Genomic DNA, 10,885 nt, shown 5'->3' on the forward strand with positions numbered 1-10,885 from the left:
AGAGTGCTCAGAAGGGTGGGAGAACTCCTCTGAGGCTGCTGACCTTCCCAGCCTCTGATGATGACTGGGAACGTCCAGAGTTAAAGGTTCACTCCTGCATTGGTCTCTTGCTTCTGCAGAGATCTCAAGTTGTTTAGGTGCTTGTGAGCCATGGCAATGACCATCATGTGAAAACATTGCTGAAATCAAGCAGCTGCCTGTTTCCATATCAGGCTCCCAATTCACATGGATCTTGGCAGTCCCAAGGACAGTTTTTGAGAAGTTAAGCATCTCAAAAGAAATTAAGAAGAGTTAACTTTCTCCTAAACTGGGATGATTCCTCTTCCCAAAGAACTTTTTTTCACAAATATTTAATCTTAAACAGCTTCCAGGAGAAAGGGGAATAAGTTACCAGCAGCTAACTCTTTCTCTTGAAACAAATTCTGAGAAAGTCTGTGTTGGATTGTGGGTTTTTCCCACAGCTGTTGCATGCATGATGTCTAAGCAGGTGTATTCCTAAGGTATGTATCGCAGTGAAATCTGTTACCAGAAATAACTTGCTTGTTAGAGAGCACTGGGAATCAAAGTGTCTTCTAAGTGTCCTTTATCCTGTATGGTGTAATCACATCAGTGACTTCACACTACAAATGAAACATAATTCCCAGACCTTCTCTGGAGTCTTCTGACTTCACGTCTTCTGACTTGGATCCTGATCCCTGCACAGAATTATGCCAGTGAACCTAATGAAATTATTCAGGTATGCAAGGTCGGTATCTGATTTTTCTCTTGAAAGCAGAACTAGGAGTCCAAGATAGTATATGGAGGCATTGAACATGCACAGGTAACTGACCATCTGTTTTGCCCCCAGGTGTTTAGTCTTTCAGTCCTTCATCAGTTAACAGTTTTAGAAGCAAGGTCAGTCTTAACCAATGTGATAAACAGAGAAGTCTTATTCACTATGACTCTCTAGCTTTTTTTAGCTATCAATTTTTGCTGTTCTGTAGGTGTCATGCAGGGAAGAGCTAGGCGGTCTGTTACACTTTAAGATACAGTGTTCAGCAATAGTAGCCTGACAGCAGGAGGGTGAAAAGACTGGGAGAGGGGGAAAAAAAAAAACTTGAAAAAGTTTGTCTTAAACTAGAAAGTTGTTGAAGCATTTGCTCTTTGAAAACAAATTTGGATTTTCTTTTCCAGCCCCATTTTACCAAGAAGCTTGTCTGAGAAGCTCTTGTGTTCATTTGTTTGGAACCTCACAGGCCACGTATCTTTGGTTTGACTAACGTGAAGTTACAGGGGAGATTGTTCAGCTCAAGAACAGAAGCATGGCTTTAATTCAGCTATAAATGAGATTACTAGAAGTTGAATTGTTGAAGATTTGGTGTTAGAAGATGTTGTACATAAGTGTATGTGGATTTGGTGGAGTTTCATTGCCCTCATGCACTTCCAGGGAACAACATGCAATTAACAAAGCTCATGATGACCTCTATTTGAAAAAAATATTACCAGGGTTATAGAGGTTTATGGAACCTTTAGTGTTTTCCAAAGCTCAGCGGGGAGAGAGATTTATGTGTGTAAAGAGATTTTTGTCTATACCATAACCTCTATTTCCTGGAGGTATGCTTACAATGTTGTTCAGTTTAGAGATGAACTTCATGGCTTAATATGCTGCTAGTGCCATAAAGGCTCCCTGGGGGATAGGTGCATCTGAAGGACTGAAGCTGTAAAGATATTTTGGGTTGTTTTGGGTTTTTTTCCAGGGTTTTCTTGGATTAGGTTTTCTTAAGTGTTTCAAGATTAGAGACTTCTAAGTTCCTATTTATCCAACAGTGATTCAGAAGAGTTAAGTACTTTCATACTGAAAATAGGCTCCCTTGGCATGTTTAGTGATACTTATATATTTGCAAAGTTTCCAGTAGAGCTCTGTGAGTTGTAACCCCAGAGATAACACTTTATGGAAGATGGGCGCTGCTATTATGCAGACCCAAAATAGCAATGTGCCAAAAGTTTGTCATTATGTGGAGCTCTTTCCAAGCAAATAAAAAATTTGTGACAGAAAAAACCTTCCAAGTGGAGCTCCCTAACTATTACCTCCTGATGTGGCCTTGGACCAAAAAGGAGTTAACCCTTGCACTGTTTTTAGAGAATATTTATTTTTTTGACTGGGAAGTGGGATGTGTTTTATTTGTGGTGGCACTGGACCTCCCCTAGAAGCAGTCAGCCTTACTTCAGGGACAGCAGGTGAAACAGATATTTGAAAATTGAACATTGAAAATAAGAGTGTGGCACATTAAGGAGAAATGGCAGAGGAGTAATATAATAGCAAGTAGTTCACATGCTTTGTCAGCATCCTTCTGCTTTTACCCATACTTACTTCTGATGAAGTCTATGTAGCACTTTGTGGTGCCACTGGTAATATTTGTTCATAAAATTTGTATGATTCAATCTGTCTGTATAAGTGTAATGTGATGGGTTACAGTATGGCAAGATTCTGCTAACATTAAGTGGCACGTTCTGGCCCCTTACGGTTTACAGAATCAGGTAATGTCCAATTACCGAGTATAACTTAAAGAAATGAAGGGACTGGGACTTAAAAATCTGAAATATGTGGAAGGTTTTAAATATTTATCTTTTTTTTTTAGCAAAAATGCCTTGCAGGTACTGGGGAAAATATGCTACTACAAGCAGTGGAAAATGCTTGCAAGCAAATTGGGTACTTCTGGGCAGGGAGAATGTGTTTTTTATGGTTTGTTTGTCTGCATATTATTCTGCCATAACAGATGTTTCTTAATAACTGTTTATCAGTTGATAAATTAAAACAGAATTGATCGAGTGACTTGTGCTTCATCAAAATTCACAATTTTTTTTTAAAGTCTCTTACTTGAGAAAAACACAAAAGTGCTGAGAAAAAAGGGGAAGTCATTTATTACCAACTTAAAGTTTTATTTCAACTGTGATCTAGATTAACTCCTTTCCAGCAGCCAAACTTCTACTGTGGTTTTTTGGTGATGTTTTTTGGTTGATTTTTTTTTTGGTTTTTTTGGGTTGTTGTTTTTTTTTGGTTGTTTTTTGTTTTTTTTTTGTTTTTTTGTTTGTTTGTTTTTTAAAGAGAAAAAGTATGAGTATGTACTTTCAGGGGATGAAAATACTAACGCATACAAAGTATCATATTTTTTAATTCTTCCCTAGTAGTACTTCCTTACTTTTATAGCAAAAGTTGTAACACATGATCGCCAAAGAAGGAGAGGCTTGCAAATGAAACATTTAAATTTATGTGTGTGACAAGAGTTTTCCAGTTTAGGTTTGAACCTTCATTTGTTCATTATGATGTTTTTTGATCACTTCTGGTTTTTCCATTTTTTGTCCCCGCCATTCCTATTGTGCTCACATTGTGTGCATGCTTAAGTTATAAAAGCAGCTTTTAAAAAATTATTTTTCCATGTGTAAATGCATGGTGTGGATCTGAAGAGTTTTTTCTTTCTACCCAGGTTCCTCATGTGGCTAATGTATTTACTAGTTAGATGCAATCTGTGAGAAATGCTAGTTAGACAACATAATAACTACAGCTTTGGGCAGCAGGATTTGTTGCTGGTATTTGACAGGTAGTGCATAGACATCCCATCACAGCATTGTCTTCTTATTTCCATCTCCATAACTGTTGCATTCATGTGGTTAGAAATTATGTGCTTATCTAATGAGGCCACTGCTGAGACTAATGATCTGTATGCTCTGTACATAGCTGTTTCCAAGTCCACATATATCCTTTCCAACTAATCTTTTCAGACCTGTGTTACTTTAACTAAACTTCTACTTGGCACTGACTGTCTTTGCCTCTGTCCTTGAAAAATAGCACACTAAGGTTAGGGAGATTAATAAGCTCCAGAAAGAGTGACAGGAAATAATATGTAGGCTGCAGATAGGCAGCAGACAATTTCAGTGGAACAGAGAACTTAGAGGCAGACTGAAGCCTTCACCCTCTATGAACAGAAGAGGGAAACCTAGTTATCTGACTATGAAACAGCAGTTCTGTACATCCCCCATAAAACCAGCCATGCCCTGGCATGTCCTGCACGTGCCTCAGTTCAGCCCTTCGGCTATAGTTTCAGTCTGTTTGTGAAAGACAGACCACCTAGGCGAAAGACTCTTGATGAACCTTTGTAGCTGCCATCTATGCTATGCTAGTTCAAGAAGAGCTATTTAGATTTGCTCAGCCTTTTTCTCAACAAGAAGGAAGTTTATCTTACAAAAGTCCAGAAAATAACAGGATTGTAGATATTCCTATTTGGTTGTGAGAAATTTTAATACATGTAAACATGCTATGGCCAGCATAAGAGTGAGTGTGTTTTGCCGTGGAGGACAGCTTGTGGCCAGTGGAGAGGCTCAGACTGGAGAAGCAGGCTTTGAGAGCGTTCAGATGCAGTGTTGTTGTGACATAGAAAAGTAGAAAAAAAATGGTAAAAATAGAAAATCCAGTTGTCCTTAGCAGGTGTCTGGCTACCAGGTGTCACATCTGATCCTAATAAGACTACCTTTTTCCAGGACTCTGGAAGGAAAATGGTTCCTTATATCTGGTGTCACAGTTAAAAGCACTGTTGTGACTGGTGTTGGTTAGACCCATTGTTGGGAGCTAGTATTTCCGAGTGTGAAATAGTAGCTTTTGTATTCAGTTATCCACATTGTTCTGGTCTTTTCCCTGAACACAGGAGCAGGTCTGTAAGAGTAGTCATAGGTTGAAAAGATACTAATGGGAAATTCAGCATTGTCAGATCCTTGGTGAATGGTTCACTTCTGTCCTTGGTGAAATGCATGATGAAACATCAAAAATGTACTCGGCTTCCTTGAAACATCTAATTTTGTCTCCTTGATTAGTTGTGTTTTTAACTAGGAAAGCTTGATAAAGCACAGTAGATGGAAGCAATGAGAAGTTCACTTTCATCTCATTGTTTTTCATTTGGCTTTGTTGTGCACTATTCTTGCTGGGGATCCTCACAGAAAATGTAAATAAAATATTTAGGAGCAGAATCTAACACACTTTAAACAGGGAAATCTTCTCAATGATTTTGGATTATCTTTTATCAATGCCAGTTTTCAAAGACCCTGCTTTATGAGAAAATCCAACTCTCCTTCTCTTTGTATGTAACCTGTCAGAAGAATTTTTTATTTTCTCATGTACATTGATTAAAACACTTTTTGTGCAGCAAAGTGAGTCATTATTTCTAAGCCTACCATAGAACAGAAGCAGCTAATCAAGGGTTTCATGGCAGCTTCACTTTTTAACAGCAGAGAATGGAATAAAACTGTTGATAAGATTGTTCCCAGACCTCTGTTTTCTAACTTTATTCTTAATAACGGTTGTTAATATTATTGCAGATTTGTGGGTTTTTTTGTTTTTTTGGGTTTTTTTGCATTTTGGTTTTTGTGGTTTTTTTAGCAGTTTTGGGGTGTTTGGTTTTGTTTTTTAAGTATTTGAGTCTGATGTAACTACTTAGTTTTTTTCAAAAGCACAATTAATGCTGAAAAGCTGACATCCAAGTCTTGCAGTGTGCTGAGGTATGTTTCTCTGGAGTTCTTCCAGAAACCAGAGGTGCAGCTTCAGGCAATGAGGCCAAATCTTTATGATTATTCTATGGTGATAAGGCCTTATCTGAAAAAATAAAAGCATCTTTACAAATAAGTATGTATTGTTTCTGCCTGCATTAAGGAAAAGCTCTGATTGATAGATGTTTGTATGGTGGTATTGAACATAGAAATTGTATATAGATGCAGTATTTATCTTTCTAATTGAATTTGGTATTGAACAATTGGTAGACCTGGCACTTAAGTGCCTTTTTTCTCTTTTTTGCACCCTGAACAAGTCATAACTCAGTAATTTTTTCTTTTCCCTTTCTCCTGCCACCTCTGAAAGCTAAAGATAAAAATGTGAGTTAAGACCGTACACTGCCTTTTCAGTATGAATTGTGATTCTGTTTTTGTCTTGCTTTGGGTTAGAAGATTAGCTGGGCTAGAACTAAGGAGATATGAAAACATTTTCTCCTAAAGGATGCAAGCAGGTTGAAGAATGAGAAAACACATGCTCCTGACCAAAGCAGAGGTAAATGAGTGTATTTTGCTTAATTTTCTTTTTTTTTCTCCCCCAGAAATGTATCTGTCAAAGATTTCTGTTGGGTGCTAGATTTGACTATGCTTATCTTCAGATAAATAGTTGTTGGTCATCCTACTGAAACTTCCATGGAAGCTGCATGATGGGAATCTTGTGGAATTGAGTGAAGATACATATGAAAGGGCTTTTGCTTTTTGAAGTAGATATATGAAATGGAAACTCTTGAGAAGACAAGAGAGCTAAATGGCTTGTATTCCTGTTCTAGTGTTAACTTAGTAAAATATCTTGTTATAGTGTCTCTGGTTTCAGAGCACAGGGAATTCTTCTGTGTTTTTTTTTTTTTTTCTATGGAACTTGATAGCAGTCTGGTTTTGATTAGACAGGGAATACAGACAGTTAATAATAGATGGTATTTAGAGCAGAGAATTTACATACTTGCTAATGACGTCTGCGGTGTCACAGTGATCTTGCTGATGTCCAAGTGGTAAGGCAGTGTGAAACTTGATCTAGTTATTATGTGAAATGTCTATTCAGTTGAGGAGAAAAACCTGGCTTTCTCTGTCCTTAACGGTGTTGGAGGGTTTTCTGTTCAGTACTAACTCCAAAATTTCATTTGTGTTTTTAATAAAGACATTGCAACACAGACATATGAAACTATTCACAGGTTGCTAACTGTTCTCTAAGAGATATATGTGGTACAGAACACAGTAAGCATTTCTGCAATTAATTAGCTTGATATATAAAATTACTTTCAGATTTTGAGGAAGTCCTAAACAACTGGTTTAATTTCTTTTTTGGTGCCATCTGACATCAAGATTCCAGCTGTGCCTACAGGTGTGTTTCATCCTAGGAATGCCTAGAGGAGCATGTGGTGTATGTGCAAGTGTGCCCATCCATATGCATGTTTTACACAGTTAATGTACAGCTGTGTAACTCTGCCTCCATTATGCCATATTTGACTCTGATCTCATGAGAAGGGAATTAGCCTGCTCCTTGAACAACCTGAGGAGGTTAAATCTCAGTCTGGTTCATACCTATTCATATTGGCAAACTGACCTTCTCAGTCATGCAGGGTTTCACTTCTCCGGATCATCATTAATGCCTTGCTGCTCTCTGTATTTGGTATAAATACACCTGCTGGCTGTAGATTAACTATACAAAACATGTACAAAATCGTGCACTTCACAACTGGCTGCTTTCTTACCTTCAGATTTCAGCCTTAAGTACAAGCTGTGTACTAAGTATGTGGGATTATACAAATACCAAATGGATACATTATGTCAATCTAACATCTATTATAGCAGCTGTTAAGCAACTTTCTGCCCCTTTGTGATTAGAGTAGCCGTGGCTCGTTTTCTGCCTGTTTTGATAGTTTGGGAGTCTTAGTGATAGTCAATGTTTGGCTGTCCATTTGCATTGTAAGAATGGTATGTGATCTTCAAAGTAGATTAAATCACAACATTTTGAGAAGTTGTTTCTGGGAGATGTGTTATTCCGCATAAACAGTGCTGTGTGCCACATAATGCAAGCATGGCTGTAGAGCTACAGGAGGCATTTTGCTTCTGAGTGACCAGACTGTACAGGCAACACCTAAATCCTCAATTTGAGCACTACTGCTAGTTTTTCCAGTATGGAAAGGACAGCAGGAGAATTTACAGCGGGTAGGTATTTGCTTCACTCCAGGTGTGAAGTAATTGAACTGTATACAGTATGAATGCAAGCTCATCAGATAAAGCACTCCAGAATCTGATTACACATGCAAAAAAAGCTTGTTCAGACTGGTGTACAATAGAAAAAATATGTAGTAGAATGATGGAATGTCCCTTCTGGAAGAAAACTTCAAGACTTTAGTCCTAGTAAAAGGTAGTTGCAGATGATTGCTTCACTAGCCCATGATAGGTCAAGAAAACTAAGTGCTTAGGAGGAGACCTATGACCTGCAGCACGCTGAACAATGTCCTTCCAAGCATTGGTACATTCCATCTTACCCTCCTGTAGTCATCTCTGCTTGAAGCATGTTGCTGGTGTGTCTTTTGGATAATGCCGAGATAAATCTTTTCATCCTGCTTCATATTCTCTGCTTTTAAAAACGTGCCAAAGTCTGTCATCTTTATTTGGGATCCTTAAACATTTGGAGTCTCTCCCTTTGACTTTAAGTTTCTGTAAAAGCGACACAGTCCTTTACCTGCACAGACTCATGTGAGGGAGTAAGAATAGCTTGAATAACACTATCTCTTAGCATTAGGACTGTTCACACTACTTTGATTCCTTTTTCAAATCCTGTCAGTCTGCCCAATTAATCAAACAGAACCAAAAGATACAGAATGCCATTGTATTTATGATGGATATTTTCTCATGGGTTGTACCAAGCATGGTTTTGAACATTTGGGGTGAAATTATTCCCCAGCTTCTTGGGTTGATCATTTGCAGTAACACAGCAGTCTAACTGCTGACACAAAATCAATCCTTTTTGTATAACACAAGTGAACTGGACCAACAGGGCTTCTAAGGTAACGTGGTGGTCTAATACGTATGCTCCATCCCCCGGAGGGGCGTTGCACCAATGCTGAGTCACATTAAACCCTTGGGAAATATGCTTTGACTCCAGTTTTGCAAACAAATTAAGACATACCTAACATCTCTGATTATTCAACAGGTCTTTTTTCTTCCTACATAACTGATCTGCAATTTGTGGACTGGCAGACTGGTTTGTCACAACTTATTGTGGTTTCTGAACTTCTAGAGCAGTTATCAGGGAGACCAAGTAGCGTGAGTGGGAGGAAGCTTTGTAGAAGGATTCATGTGGTTGCAGGGAATTGAAGACAGTAACAGTTCTGGAATTTTGGTCTTCCTTGTGTATGCCTGAGAAGTGTTTGTGTCTGGTTCAGTACTGAGGTTGTCAAAGACAGCAGTTGTTCCTTGAGGTTAACTTGCCAAACTCTGGCCTATTACCACTTCTCTCTCTCATTGTTTTTGTTCAATGCTTCTTACTCAAACTATATTTGAAGGGAACAGAGGAAAAGTTGCTATTTTAGATTAATGTGTTTGATCGTTTTTCTCTTGAAAAATTCCCATTAATGTGGTAATTTACACAGGGAGTCTGAATTTTTCAGGTTCTGGTGAAAGTTAATGCCAAACAAGAAACTTTGAAGTTCAGTGAATCTTATGAAATGTAAGGAACTTGACATATGTCTGCCACAAAGTTTTGTTTTCCCAGACACTGTTTAGATCAGAAGAGGTAAAGTTCCTCTAGCTTTTAAAATTTATTGGTGAATAATGTGTTTCTGAACTACATTAGAATGGGACTTAGCCCACTGCCTTGGTTTATGTATTTCATAGCACTTTCCCTTAAACACAACTAATGTTTACATTAACTAGCTTAGATGCAATGTATGATTCCACTGTAAGTGTAGGACTTGGCTTTGAAAATACTCACTATGACAACTGTTCTTTATTTGGAAAGTAAAGACAACTTCTTTTCTTTTAGCTATTATTTTAATAGGCTTGATGGTAGTACCAAATATCTGAGATTTGGGTTTGGATTTTTTTTTTTCATTTCAGTGGTTGCAGTGTCACAAAGTTATTTTGCTTTGCCCTGACATTTGCAAATCCAGGTTGTTTTTTGTTTTTTTTTTAATGTGCATCTACTCCCAACAGTTGTAGTGAGAATCTCTACAGAGATTTTAAGTGTTCTTAATCTAATTTGTTCTTGTTGTTGTTCCTGACTTTTGTCCTCTTTTTACAAAGCATTTATGAGTACTGACTCATGAGAATGTGAGGAGTGCTTTAGTTTACCTGTGATGAAGGAAAGGGGAAGGAAGGGAAGGGAAGAAGAAAGGAAAGGAAAATCTTCTGATACTTAGAAAATGCTTCCTGTGCAGAGCTGTAATTATCAGAAATCTAAGGACAAACACAGCATTTTTTCATTATGTGAAGGAGGCATAAGGACATTTGGTGAAGGACAGACGTGGTGAAACTGTATCAGGTAGTAGGAATACACCCTTTTGCTGCTGTCAGTGTCATGTGTTAGGTAGGTGCACCTCCTCATAGCTGTGCTGCTGTTCTCAGGAGGCATCCTGGAGAGGTGAGCAGGCTGGCACAAGTTAGCTCAGCATTCCCACACACAGCTGTCAGCAGGATTAGCATATTGGGATGCCTGAGCTCTCTGCCACCTGAAAGCAGCTGGATGGAATGGGTTCAGGCACTAGAGATTCAGGACTAGTAGAAGTTAGTAGGGAAGACAGAAAAAATGGATGAGGGAAAGGGAGTATGACTTATAAGTAAAAAAAGTAGCAGCAAAGCATCTAACCATGCTGACAGATGTAACTGAGCGGTAGAACCTGTGTTATAGGTTTTTTTAAAATATATTTGTACTGTAGAGACATGAGACAGGCTTCCTTGATCAGTTGGTAGCATTGCCATGTGAGAATAGCAAGATGACCAAGGCAGTGATGGACACCAGTCAGGCTTCAGGCTCAAGCAACTAATCTTAAAAACAATGCTATGTTACGTAGTTCTGTTCACTTGGGAGTTTCCATGCTAAGCTGCTTTTTTTGAACCTGGCAATTTTGACTCACCCTGTTCCTTATTCCACTCATTTCTGGTATTCTCTGGCCACTCTTGGAGTCCGAGAATTTGGGTAATAGAAATATAGCAAGACTGTGAATAAGATTTTTGCAGGATTTGCAGACTTTTGGAATGCAAACTCCCCTGTGCTTGCAGGGAGCACTTTGAGTAGGTGGTCTATTTGTCTGTCTAAAATCTCAAACAGCATAAAGCTGCTTATTTGAGTTTTTAAGGCACATTGGGT

Source organism: Pyrgilauda ruficollis, unplaced genomic scaffold, assembly GCF_017590135.1.
Source record: "Pyrgilauda ruficollis isolate IOZ18807 unplaced genomic scaffold, ASM1759013v1 scaffold64, whole genome shotgun sequence".
Taxonomy (NCBI): domain Eukaryota; kingdom Metazoa; phylum Chordata; class Aves; order Passeriformes; family Passeridae; genus Pyrgilauda; species Pyrgilauda ruficollis.